Here is a 14,647-nt window from a genome sequence, read left to right on the forward strand (position 1 = left end):
TGATGCCATCCAACCATCCTGTCCTCTGCCATCCTCTTCTCCTGCCTTCAGTCTTTCCCAGCATCAAGGCTTTTCTAATGAGTTGACTTTGCATCAGGTGGGCAAAAAGTATTGGAGCTTCAATTTCAGCATCAGTCCTTCCAATTCATATTCAGAGTTAATTTCCTTTAGGATTGACTGGTTTGATCTCCTTGCTGTCCAAGGGACTCTCAAGAGCAGTGATAAAAGTCAGTAGAAGTTTGTTAAGCTGTTGCCTTTATTTGCTAGAGCAGTAGCTGTTTTCTCTTGTTGTCTTAGAATCCTTATATAAGCTTGTATACTTACAGCTGACTGTGAAAGGGTATAGATATGTAAGTCTTCACAGAGTTATTTTATGATAATCAGGACTGTTTTTTCATTTTCTGGAGAATTGTATAGGAAGTAAAAGTGTTTACAAAGATGTCTTGCTTTTAAGTTGTAATTTGGGAAACAATACATTTTAAGTGAAATAAATATTGAGGAGAAGAGAGCAGGTATGTTTTTTTCTGGATAGATATGACCATCATTAGGAATCTGAACAAAACTTTAAAGTCTAGAACGGATTTGAGCATGGTAAGCAGACACAGATAAAGCTTCCAGAATGGAAAGGATAATGATTATTCTTCTAGAGTCATGCTGTGGCTCTGAGATTAAATGTATTCAGAGATTTACAGACACTTGAACAGATTTTAATCACTGGCCCAATGGTCAGTAGTTGACCATTTATGAGCACTTAAACTGTTAAAAGCAATATACTAAACACCACTGATGGTATAAGCTTAAGAGGGCAAATTAGGGTAGATGAGAATCAAATCTGTGGGGTTAGAAATGCATACACATTCAACAAAAACAATGTGCATAGGAACAGGCAAGTTGGTCCAGGGCAATAGTGATCTATAATTCATCAGTGCTTCTTGTGGGACAGTAGTTCTTTTCTGACTATTGATTTCTGTTCTGCTGTCAAGATTCAACCAGAACTATCATGCCTGAGCAGCTCTTTGGCTCAGGCTTTTCTCTTTTCCTTCCGAGCCTCTACTTGACTTGATTACAGTGAGTGAGCCTAATAAAGCAACATTTCCCAAGTTCACTATAACGTGAGTCACTGGGACACATGTTCAATGCAGATTCCCAGGGTCAATCCCTATACATATTGAATTGATATGACAGAAACTCTGTATTAAGAAAAAATTAATCTCCCTTAATCAACTCCCATGTGCAGGCCAATATAGGAAACAATATAATAAATGTTTTATCCTAGATAAAATATGTTTATTTTAAGGAATGAGCATTTTCTTTTCTTTTCTTTTTTTGGCTGTGCCCCATGGCATGTGGGATCTTAGTTTCCCAATCAAGGGTAGAAACCACACCCCCTGCATTGGAAGTCTAAAGTCTTAACCACTGGATTTTAAATAATACTTTATCTTCCCCAAAGTGTCAGGCAGTAGGGACTGGATGGAGGATTCAGTATTCTCTGCTATTCAATAGTCATCCTTTGTTCTAAGATATTTAGTCATTCTAGATGCATGTGTGAAAAAGTCACAACATAGTCTTTGGCCACAAGGAGCTTAACAGACATGTTAATGGTTATATGTGGCTTTATTATTATTTGTAAGCTAAGTACAAAATCATACATGCAAGCTTACCTCATAATACTCTATGTGATACTTCTATTGACAATATTATGGTGTCTATTCAATTAGATAATGTTGATAAATGCAGACTGCTCAAGATAAGATAGGAGCAATTTTATCTATCCAAGACCAGAGTGCTAGAAGGTGCAGAGTTCCATGGCCATGGTGAGGAAGTTAATACAAGGCACAGCTGCAGCTATTAGCATTTTAGAATGGGTTGGATACAGTTGTAACATGAGATGGAAATCAAGATTGATAGGTAATATATTTCATAATTGGTAGATTATTCTTTCTTCTACATTTCCTATTCAAAGTATTTTTTTTGATCGTCCATATTCTTTATTAAGAGATTCCCTGGGGGCTCAGATGGTAAAGCATCTGCCTATAATACGGTAGACCGGGGTTTGATCCCTGGGTTGGGAAGATCTCCTGGAGAAGGAAATGGCAACCCACTTCACTATTCTTGCCTGGAGAATCCCAGGGACGGAAGAGGCTGGTAGACTACAGTCCATGGGGTCACAAAGAGTCAGACACGACTGAGCGACTTCATTTCACTTCATTCTTTATTAAATCCATCATATGCTTAACAATCATTCATTAAATAACTCTTCCTCAATGAATTAAATAATTCGTTGGATGAATTATTTCTGTACCAGTTGCAAATTGTGCACATCTACAGAACCAGATCTTTCTTCACTCTCTACCCCAATGTGGTGAAAATCATACATAGTTGCCAGCTTCTACCTGCTTTTTCTGAGAGCATAGCAAAGAAGCCTGAGTCTCTTGAAAGGTCCAGGAGTATCAGGTAGATAATACATAAACTAGAAAAAGATTATGTCTTCATCTCCTTCCTTTATTTTCCTTTATCAGTTTGGTGATGATTAAAGCTTTACTTCACCAACACTGAGTCAAAGATGCCAGCAAAAAAAAAAAAAAAAAAAGCTTATGTTGTTAAGCAGAAAGAGAAGTCAGATTGATTTAATTAGGGCCAAGGATGAGAAATCATGAGCATATGATAGGCTGAAGTTCTCAGAAGAAGCACTGGCGATGGAATTAGGCTCAGGAAGGAATCTGTAGTGATTTCCTTCTTTCCTTGGAAAGTTGATGGCACAGAGGAAATGGCAGACTATGGTGCTGGTATTCCATTTAGCTTATTCACACAAGCACACCTCAGCTTCATGAAGCCACAGTGATAAAGATGCCTATGAATTTCCCATTTGCCTTTAAGAAGGTAGAGTTATTTCATTTTCTGATTTGGTTCTTGCTCTATGCCAAATGTTGAGAAATGTCTGGAGAGTTTGAGATTCTACTGTTAACAGTTTTTTAAAAATTATTATTTTGCTTTAATTCTTTGATGGCCTTAATCTGATCTAGGAGGACCTGCAGAAAAATCCCAGTTCATGTGTGATAGCATGGTATCTGCCCAGGTAGGAGTATTGAAGCTATAGGGAGAAAAATGCTACAAATCAGGAAATTTTTCCCCTGGAGAGCTTGTTGCCTATTTACCAACATACCACTGTCAGAGAAGAACTTTCCTCATCTCCTGCACAACACTGGAGGCCATCCCTTCATTCTTGGCATTAGCCAGCAGGAGTTGCAGTGGACAACTCTGAGCATTGCCATTAACATCCAACTCCAGGTGTGGTCTGGCCCTGGCTACAAATAGGGTGCAACCCACAGTTCTTTCTGACCATAATTTTAGGGCCCCAACAATATGGTTGTCAGGTCAGGTTCTCAGAATACAAAATGAGACCAACAAGAAGGCAATAGCTGTCCCAGGAAAAGATAAGCTTGATAATCAATGAGTACCTAAAAGCAGAATTGAAAAAATTGGTTAAAACTCAACATTCAGAAAACTAAGATCATGGCATCTGGTCCCATTACCTCATGACAAATAGATGGGGACCAACAGTGGAAACAGTGGCAGACATTTTTGGGCTCAAAAATCACTGCATATGGTGACTGCAGCCATGAAATTAAAAGACTCTTGCTCCTTGGAAGAAAAGTTATGACCAACCTAGACATCATATTAAAAAGCAGAGACATTACTTTATCAACAAATGTCCATCTAGTCAGAGCTATGGATTTTCCAGTAGTCATGTGTGGATGCGTGAGTTGGACTATAAAGAAAGATGAGCACCGAAGAACTGCTGCTTTTGAACTGCGGTGTTGGAGAAGACACTTGAGAGTCCCTTGGACTGTAAGGAGATCCAACCAGTCCATCCTAAAGGAAATCAGTCCTGAATATTCATTAGAAGGACTGATGCTGAAGCTGAAACTCGAAATCTTTGACCACCTGATACGAAGAACTGACTCATTAGAAAAGACCCTGATGCTGGGAAAGAGTGAAGGCGGGAGGAAAAAGGGAAGACAGAGGATGAGATGGTTGGATGGCATCACCAACTCAATGGACATGAGTTTGAGTAGGCTCTGGGAGTTGGTGATGGACAGGGAGGCCTGGTGTGCTGCAGATGGTGACTGCAGTCCATGGAGTCATAGAGAGTCAGACATGACTGAGTGACTGAACTGACTGACTGATTGACTGACCCCAAAACAAACTCACAAGTCACAGTACAATATCTTACAAGTGTTTTCTGCCCGACTGAATTTGAAAAGCAATGAAAAACGTGAAATTTTAGTGTCTTCTCTCAACTGGGCAACACAGAGAGAGGTGTTCGGGAGCTGACTTCATGAGGTTTCTCACCTTTGGCTGACTTTCAGCAGTTTTCCCAGGATGCCACAATTTCTGGAGCAAGTGAGGGGGCCCAGCAGGACTCATTCTGGTCACTAGAAACCACAGAGGAAGAAAAATAATTTCCCCTCTACCCTTGACAGTGAGTGCCTGGCTGAGACCTCTTTTGCCCTAGGGCATCTCCTAAATGGATAAGTTTATCTAATACGGTTGGAAGTTCTCCGCCATGGCCATTGTAATTCAAGACCATCTTCGGTAAGGCTAACCTATTTTTTCAGCCTTAAAACAAAATTCTATTCACCCGAGGTCTCACACTGGATCAAGTCTAGTTTAAATAAAATCCAATTTTACTCCAGACCCAGTTCAGTTTCTAAGCTGGACCCAGCCCAGTTTTTTAAGTCCAACCTAATCTGACACTGCTTGTTTCTGGACCAGTCCAGTGGAAGAAATGCTTGGACAAAGCCTTCAAGCTCATGATGCAAACCCTGAGGCTGGGATCCGAGGAGGACTTACCTGCCACATCCAGAGGGAGCAAAAAAGCTGCTGGCTCAAAGTGTTCAGTAGGTACCTACTCTATCTTGCTTGCTGCTCTTGAGGGCTTTTGGAGGTCTCCATCAGTTCATTCTTCTTAACTGTTAAAAGATAAACTGAAGAATACTAAAAACTTTGTTTATTTGACCAAAAAATTGACTCTAATAAGACAGCATCTAATCTAGCAAATACAAAGGAGCTCCAAGGAGCTCTACAAAATGAAAAGACTTTGATAGCCATAAGGGAGTGGCAACAAGCAAGATGTATGAGCCAAAGAAGTGGGTTGGTTATTGAAAACCAACTTTAGGAGATGGCAGGGGTCTATCAGGCAGATTATGTAACTAACCAGGTAATTCCCAACTGGCTGGCTTAAGATTTCGTTGCTGAGCTGAGAGAGCTGAAACTGTAATGAAGTCTTTTGCGAAATGAGGCTTAGTAAAACTGACTCCATTTTGGGTCTATTCTCTTGTTTTCAACACCTATTAGTAGTTATTTCCATGGCTATACAAAGCTAAATAGTATTAGCAAATATTTGCTAAGACTAGTGACCAAGTACCCAAAACTTATTAGCTTCAAAGCTTTGAGTAATTATAAAATTTTATATAAATTAAATTATGTTTTTATTATTATTGCTGGTTTTTTATTGATAGAATCACTTTGTACAATTGTGATAATTTTATAAGTATTACTGTCCATTTATGTAAAATATATTATTTATTACCTCTTTTTGACTATAAAACTGAAGGCTTCTCTCTTAGTGCATTGCACAGTTTTGTTTTAATGTATTTTCACAGGTAGCTGGACATCCTTGCCTTTTACATATTGTAAACAATTAAAAGTTCTTTAAGCTCTGTATAAATCTTCTTAAGTGGACATAAATAATATTTTAGCGACAATGCCACCATAATAGTATCCTGAAGGGTAAGGTGAAATATATAGGAAGGTGTTTCAAAAAGATTCTTAAAGTTAGTTACAAGTCTTTCTGTCTTATCAAAAAGTCAAAAGATTGCTGATATTTGTAACTTTGCCAGAAAGCTTATCTCAAATGTTGGCTGATATTGTAGGAAGGTATATAGATAATTGATTAAAATCAAACTTGCACCTTCTATATGTTTCCTTTTGTCCTGTGCTTTTGAATATGAGTCACTGGTTGTTAAGGAATTTTGGTGTCTTGCTGATTGATCATCTGGCTTCTAGGACACCTCTGAGTTTGTGGAGGACAATGTCCAAACTCTTTTCTGTAAGAACCACTCCTAAAGTTGTAGCTTTGTAGTTTTAAGGAGAAATTTTAAATTCACATCAATTGGTTTTTCACCTATTGTTTATCCAGTACAATACTGATTTTTTTCTTTATTGTTATTTTCTAATGTTTCAAATGATTTTACTTGTTATTCACTAACTTCTCGTGAAGAAAAAAAATAACAATAAGCACATTGAGTGATTTTAAGTTACTTCCTTTACCTTGCCTTTTCTGATCTTCAGCCATACATCCTCGGGATTGTTGGTGACAAAAGAAAATGGAGGAACAAATATTTTGTAAAAGTCTTATCCTAATTTTGTTTGAAAATGTTAGTGGTCAAGATCTAAAACTATGCAAGACAAGAAAATAGGTGCATGCTACTTCTATATGTGTGGGCATATTTTTCAGTACTCTGGTCTTGATTAGTTCGTTTTATATTTTTCATTGATTTAATATTTTTTCTATTTTCCTTAAAATTAGAAAGTCACTAATCAGTTCAGTTCAGTTGCTCAGTTGTGTCTGACCCTTTGCCATCCCATGGATTGCAGCATGCCAGACTTCCCTGTCCATCACAAGCTGCCAGAGCTTACTCAAACTCATTTCCATACCGTCAGTGATGTCATCCAACCATCTCATCCTCTGTCGTCCCCTTTTCCTCCCACCTTCAATCCTTCCCAGCATCAGGGTTTTTTCCAGTGAGTCAGTTCTTGGCAGCAGGTGGCCAAAGTTTTGGAGTTTCAGGTTCAATATCAGTTCTTCCAATGAATAGTCAGGACTGATTTCCTTTAGGATGGACTGGTTGGATCGCCTTGCAGTCCAAGGGACTCTCAAGAGTCTTCTCTGACACCACAGTTCAAAGGCATCAGTTCTTTGGCGCTCAGCTTTCTTTATAGTCCAACTCTCACATCCATACATGACTACTGGAAAAACCATAGCTTTGACTAGATGGACATTTGTTGATAAAGTAATGTCTCTGCTTTTTAATATGCTCTCTAGATTGGTCATAGCTTTTCTTCCAAGGAGCAAGCATCTTTTAATTTCATGGCTGCAGTTACCATCCACAGTGATTTTGGGGCCCCCAAGAAATAAAGTCTCTGACTGTAACCACTGTTGGTCTCCATCTATTTCCCATGAAGTTATGGGACCAGATGCCATGATCTTTGTTTTCTGAATGTTGAGCTTTAAGCCAACTTTTTCACTTTCATCAAGAGGCTCTTTAGTTCTTCCTCAATTTCTGCCATAAAGGTGATGTCATCTGCATATCTGAGGTTATTGATATTTCTCCGGGCAATCTTGATTCCAACTTGCACTTCATTTAGTCTGGCATTTTGCATCATGTCCTCTGCATAAGTTAAATAAACAGGGTGACAATATACAGCCTTAACATAATCCTTTCTCTATTTGGAACCAGTTCCCAAGAATAGCAAGGAGAGATAAGAAATCCTTCCTCAGTGATCAATGCAAAAAAATAGAGGAAAACAATAGAATGGGAAAGACTAGAGATCTCTTCAAGAAAATCAGAGATACCAAGGGAACATTTCATACAAAGATGGGCTCGATAAAGGACAGAAATGGTATGGACCTAACAGTAGCAGAGGATATTAAGAAGAGATGTCAAGAATACACAGAAGAACTATACAAAAAAGATCTTCATGACCCAGATAACCACAATGGTGTGATCACTCACCTATAGACAGACATCCTGGAATGTGAAGTCAAGTGGGCCTTAGGAACCTTTGTTTGTAGAACAAAGCTAGTGGAGATGATGGAATTGCAGTTGAGCTATTTCAAATCCTGAAAGATGATGCTGTGAAAGTGCTGCACTCAATATACCCACAAATCTTGAAAACTCAGCAGTAGCCACAGGACTGGAAAAGGTCAATTTTCCTTCCAATGCCAAAGAAAAGCAATGCCAAAGAATGTTCAAAGTACCACACAATTGCACTCATCTCAACATACTAGCAAAGTAATCCTCAAAATTCTCCAAGCCAGGCTTCAACAGCATGTGAATTGTGAACTTCCAGATGTTCAAGCTGGATTTAGGAAAGGCAGAGGAACTAGAGATCAAATTGCCAACATCTGTAGGATCATCAAAAAAGCAAAAGAATTCCCCCAAAACATCTACTTCTGCTTTATTGACTACACCAAAGCCTTTGACTGAATCACAAGAAACTGTGGAAAATTCCTAAAGATATGGAAATACCAGACCACCTGACCTGCCTCCTGAGAAATCCGTATGCAGGTCAAGAAGCAACAGTTAGAACTGTACTTGGAACAACAGACTGGTTCCAAATCAGGAAATCCACTAATAGGTCCTAATTATTGAGTCCCATATGGAGTCTCTTCAACCTTTTTTTCCCCCTTTTTCACTTTGGACATTTCACCTTTTCCTTCTTTGTTGTTTTATTCTCTTTCCAGCTCCTGAAGGTATACCTGACCCAAGTTCTATCATTGGTCCTCCTTTATGTATGGTTTGCATTCTCTGTCTAATAAGGATTTTATCCATTTTTACACTTACTACCTATTGCTTCTATGCATATAATTCCCAGAACTATAAGAGTGGTCCAGACCTTGTTTCTAAATTTCAAACCAGTATGCTTATCCTTTCAAACTGTATGTTTTGAAAGCTCCGTAATATCAACAAACCAAAAACTGAATTGTTGCTTTTATTTCACGTTTTCTCTTCTCTTTGCCACTGCTGCTGCTGCTGCTGCTGCTAAGTCGCTTCAGTCATATCCAACTCTGTGCGACCCCATAGATGGCAGCCCTCCAGGCTCCCTCGTCCTTGGGATTCTTCAGGCAAGAATACTGGAGTGGGTTGCCATTTCCTTCTCCAATGCATGAAAGTGAAAAGTGAAAGTGAAGTCGCTCAGTTGTGTCCGACTCTTAGCGACCCCATGGACTGCAGCCCACCAGACTCCTCCATCCATGCCACTAGCATTCTTTAAGTAAGCCAGACTCAAAAGCTGGGGATAAGATTTAATTCTGCACTCTAATTTCTGTATTCAGACCAGTTCCAAAAGTCATATATATTTGATCTATGCATCTTTTGTTCTTTTTTCCTAATTATGTCATCATCCTGGTTGACTCGTCTTGTCTCTACGGGATTCTTTGTTTTCTTTCTCTCTGCTCTAAAATCCATGCTATACATTATAATCAGTTCATTCCTTAAGTTTCAATCCTCTGGTTCTGATAAAATGCCTCCAATGATGTCTCAATTTCTACATTGTGTATAAATATCCTCTTTTTCAGTCAGGTCTAGGTTATAATTCCATTTTGACTCATTTTATTTTACTGCACATATTGCTCTGATGGTCTTCCCATCAGACTATTTACTTGAGACCATTCTGCATTTTCTCTCATTTCCTTACAATTTCCCTATTATGTCCAAACTTTCAAGTTCACTACATGATAGCTCCTGTTAAAGCCTTTTCCTACACAGCTTCCCTTAAACCTTAGCTTTTCTCAAAAGTTTTCTGATGCTCCAGTATTGACCTTACCACAGGTCAGGAAGCAACAGTTAGAACTGGATATGGAACAATAGATTGCTTCCAAATAGAAAAAGGAGTATGTCAAGGCTGTATATTGTCATCTTGCTTATTTAACTTATATGCAGAGTACATCATGAGAAACGCTGGGCTGGAGGAAGCACAAGCTGGAATTAAGATTGCTGGGAGAAATATCAATAACCTCAGATATGCAGATGACACCACCCTTATGGCAGAAAGTGAAAAGGGAACTAAAAAGCCTCTTATGAAAGTGAGAGAGGAGAGTGAAAAAGTTGGCTTAAAGCTCAACATTCAGAAAACGAAGATCATGGCATCTGGCCCCATCACTTCATGGCAAATAGATGGGGAAACAGTGGAAACAGTGTCAGACTTTATTTTTGGGAGCTCCAAAATCACTGCAGATGGTGATTGCAGCCTGAAATTAAAAGATGCTTACTCCTTGGAAGGAAAGTTATAACCAACCTAGATAGCATATTCAAAAGCAGAGACATTACTTTGTCAACAAAGGTCCGTCTAGTCAAGGTTATGGTTTTTCCAGTGGTCATGTATGGATGTGAGAGTTGGACTGCAAGGAAAGCTGAGCACTGAAGAATTGATGCTTTTGAACCGTAGTGTTGGAAAAGACTCTTGAGAGTCCCTTGGACTGCAAGGAGATCCAACTTTCTATTCTAACGGAGATCAGTCCTGGGTGTTCTTGGAAGGAATGATGCTAAAGCTGAAACTCCAGTACTTTGGCCACCTCATGCAAAGAGTTGACTCATTGGAAAAGACTCCGATGCTGGGAGGGATTGGGGGCAGGAGGAGAAGGGGACGACAGAGGATGAGATGGCTGGATGGCATCACTGACTCGATGGACATGAGTTTGAGTGAACTCCTGGACTTGGTGATGGACAGGGAGGCCTGGCGTGCTGCGATTCATGGGGTCACAAAGGGTCGGACACGACTGAGTGACTGAACTGAACTGAACTGAACTGAACTGAAGGTTATGACATTTTATGTATGTTTATGTATATGTGTGCTTGTGTGTGTATGTGTGTGTGTATTTAAATATACATTTTTAAACTATATAGGATTATTTAGTATCAAATTTGTTTTATCCACACCTGTTTGAAAACTAAGGGTTTCTTTGTTGTCTTTCAAGTACTAAGCACCTTGCATAGAGGTAGGACCAGGTATTATTGATTTTTCTAGAACTCTTATGACATAAGTCCTCCATGCCTGGCAGCAGGGGAATGGAAGATGAGAATAGACTATAAAGTTGATGCAGGTCTTTTATCATTTTATTCTGCTTTCCTTCTCTTGGTTTCCTCTTAAATTTGTGGTCATCAAGCATGACAGACGTGATAGATTTTTGAAGGGAAAGACAAAAATATGACATCAAGTATGTATAGAGCATTGATAATTTATAAGCTGCCGAAGATAAACTTTTCCCACAGTTGAAAGGAGTGAGTCTCTCTGAGTTTTCACCTGTCCAGAGAAACAATTGGGAGGTTAACAAACAACAATTCCCTCAGGACAGTAGTTACCTGGCTCTAATTTTGTTTCTTTCTCTCTGAAATGAATGTAGGTAATTTTCTTGCCCAGAACATGTACCTACTGGGAAGAGTATTCCCTTAAGTATGCTGATAAAGACAAGCAGAAGCCACAGGGCAGTGCTGGTTCTGCCCTCTTTGTCTAGTTATTGTATAACACAAGAAAAAGCTCTAAGATCTCAGGGTGCAGGGAGTACCATAAAGGGGAAAAGTATCCCATGTAGGGATAATGTGGGGCTATGCTCCTCTCTCTGTAATTTTTGTATCTGCTTAGGTCATATTTAAAAACCAGAGACTCAAAACACACAGCAGGGGAACTTGTAGAGGCCCTTTGTTATTTCAACTTGAGTGAAACAGTTCTATGCACACAAACCTAAGATGGTCTTCAGCATCTGGAAAGGTGGTGGTAATTCCCTAGCTTTGCTTACAAAAATTCAGAAATTCTTTAGCTTTGTATTCCAATTATGCAACCCAGAGGTTTCCATATCTACCACTTACAGCCCAGCCACTAATTAGAAAATTATTCTTCCTGCTGGTGCTAATAGGAAACCAAATATAGCAGTGTTTTAATATCTCGCAATAAATGCTCTTTTCTTATTTAAATCACTGTGCTTGTTATTTTCATATAGCCAAATATTACTTTCTGAGCATTGCTGGTAGCCTAAGAGCTCAGGCATGTGAGAGAGTTCCAAATTCTAAGAGGCTCATTTTGTGGCTGTTTAGATTATGGTGATTTTAAGGATTCTATAAAAAGAACAAGCAGTCCAGTCATTGTGGGTGCATGGGCTTTATGACTATTCCCATTATAAGTGCTGATATTCTTCTGCTTACATTCATGAAGTTTCCTAGAGTAGAAGCTTCTCAGTAAAGTTTCCAGCAAAAGTTATTACACCGAAAAACATTGAGTTCTTCTACAAGTTATGACTTATGGTGTCCAAAGACTACTTATTAGTAGGCATATTCATCAGCTGGAATAGTTCTTTACCAGTGAGTTTAAGTGTGTCTTAGGCACTTGTTCCCTAAAGCAGACATGAATATATTTCTTCTAAGCAGCTCCTTGGTTTAACCAAGTACTAGCCAAAAAATTAATGTTTATATTAAGGGTTTCATTAGCCCAGATTCAGGTCATGAGTAACTCCTGTGCCCAGAGCTAATGTGCAACTCTTGCCTTGACATCATGATTTTTGATTTGGGTTATAGCATTTGGTTTGGGCAATAATTTGGTTGAAATGGCAAACTGATTTTCATACATAGTTGAGATTGGTAAGGAACTAGGTGGTTTGGCAAAATACACCTTTCAAAATTTGTGTTTTTCAGAATTTATAGTATATTTGACCTTTTCTTGTCTAATTCTATCTCATATTCTGCCATCTACCACAATTTTGTCATTTTATGCAGAAAACGATAGGTAACAAATCAAACAGGTTTTAACCACATTATCTAATTGCACTGCTGTAATACTGTTTCCTAATTTTCAATTCCAATGAAGTTAGGCTCAGGGGTGTAATATCTAAGGTGTTAGAAAAAAGGAATTTAAAGAATGTGATCTAGAATATGAAGGCTTTTATTTCACACAGGGACATGGATCTTTTAAGTAAAAGAACCCTTTGAAATTAAAAGAAACCCTTAGAAGGTTGTTATTAATATAAAGACATAGGAAAAGTATTGTCTTTTCTTAAAAATAAGTGGAGTATAGTTTTCAGATTTATTATGTCAATGACCAAATAAATTGTTTTGGAAGGCTTTTACCACTCTATGTTTAGGGCTAAAACCAAAACTAAAAACACCTTATTAAAAATGGAATTATGTAAAACCTTCAGCATTACTTTATGTAGGGCTGTGACTATTATGCAAAATAAGATGCTAGGTGTATTTTATATTATTATTTTATTTTTCCTTTCAGCACAGTTGACATACCACATTGAATAAGAGTAAGGTGTGCCAGCATAATGATTTGACACATCATGCAATGATCACCACGATAAGTTTAGTGACATCCACATTCTCATATCAGCTCAGTTCAGTTCAGTCGCTCAGTCGTGTCTGACACTTTGCGACCCCATGAATCACAGCACGCCAGGCCTCCCTGTCCATCACCAGCTCCCGGAGTTTACCTAAACTCATGTCCATTGAGTCGGTGATGCCATCCAGCCATCTTATCCTCTGTCGTTCCCTTTTCCTCCTGCCCCCAATCCCTCCCAGCATCAGAGTCTTTTTCCAATGAGTCAACTCTTCGCATGAGGTGGCCAAAATATTGGAGTTTCAGCTTCAGCATCAGTCCTTCCAAAGAACACCCAGGACTGATCTCCTTCAGAACAGACTGGTTGGATCTCCTTGCAGTCCAAGGGACTCTCAAGAGTCTTCTCCAACACCACAGTTCAAAAGCATCAATTCTTCAGCACTCAGCTTTCCTCACAGTCCAACTCTCACATCCATACATGACCACACCTTGGCCTTGACTAGACGGACCTTTGTTGGCAAAGCAATGTCTCTGCTTTTGAATATGCTGTCTAGGTTGGTCATAACTTTCCTTCCAAGGAGTAAGCGTGTTTTAATTTCATGGCTGCATCCACCATCTGCAGTGATTTTGGAGCCCAGAAAAATAAAGTCAGCCACTGTGTCCAAGGTTTCCCCATCTATTTGCCATGAAGTGATGGGACCAGACGCCATGATCTTAGTTTTCTGAATGCTGAGCTTTAAGCCAACTTTTTCACTCTCCTCTTTCACTTTCATAACGAGGCTTTTTAGTTCCTCTTCACTTTCTGCCATAAGGGTGGTGTCATCTGCGTATCTAAGGTTATTGATATTTCTTCCAGCAGTCTTGATTCCAGCTTGTGTTTCTTCCAGTCCAGGGTTTCTCATAATGTACTCTGCATAGAAGTTAAATAAGCAGGGTGACAACATCCAGCCTTGACATCCTCCTTTTCCTATTTGGAACTAGTCTGTTGTTCTATGTCCAGTTCTAACTGTTGCTTCTTGACCTGCATATAGGTTTCTCAAGAGGCAGGTCAGGTGGTCTGGTAGAATCTCTTGAAGAATTTTTTGCAGTTTATTGTGGTCCACACAGTCAAAGGCTTTGGCATAGTCAATAAAGCAGAAATAGATTTTTTACTGGAACTCTCTTGCTTTTTCAATGATCCAGCGGATGTTGGCAATTTGATCTCTGATTCCTCTGGCTTTTCTAAAACCAGCTTGAAAATCTGAAAGTTCACGGTTCACATACTGCTGAAGCCTGGCTTGTAGAATTTTGAGCTATCTCATATATATACAATATAAAAGGGAAAAGGAAAACATATTCTTTCTTTGTGATGAGAAGTCTTTGGATTTACTCTCATAGCAGGTTTCATATAAGATATATGTTTATCATGTTGTACATTACATCCCTGGTACATTTTTATAACTGGAAGTTTGTACCTTTCATGCTAGATGTATTTCAATTTATTGCCTCTTGAAAGTAAACTTTATAGGAAAAGGATATTGTTAGTTTGTTCTAC

Source organism: Ovis canadensis, chromosome 4 (genome assembly GCF_042477335.2).
Source record: "Ovis canadensis isolate MfBH-ARS-UI-01 breed Bighorn chromosome 4, ARS-UI_OviCan_v2, whole genome shotgun sequence".
NCBI lineage: Eukaryota > Metazoa > Chordata > Mammalia > Artiodactyla > Bovidae > Ovis > Ovis canadensis.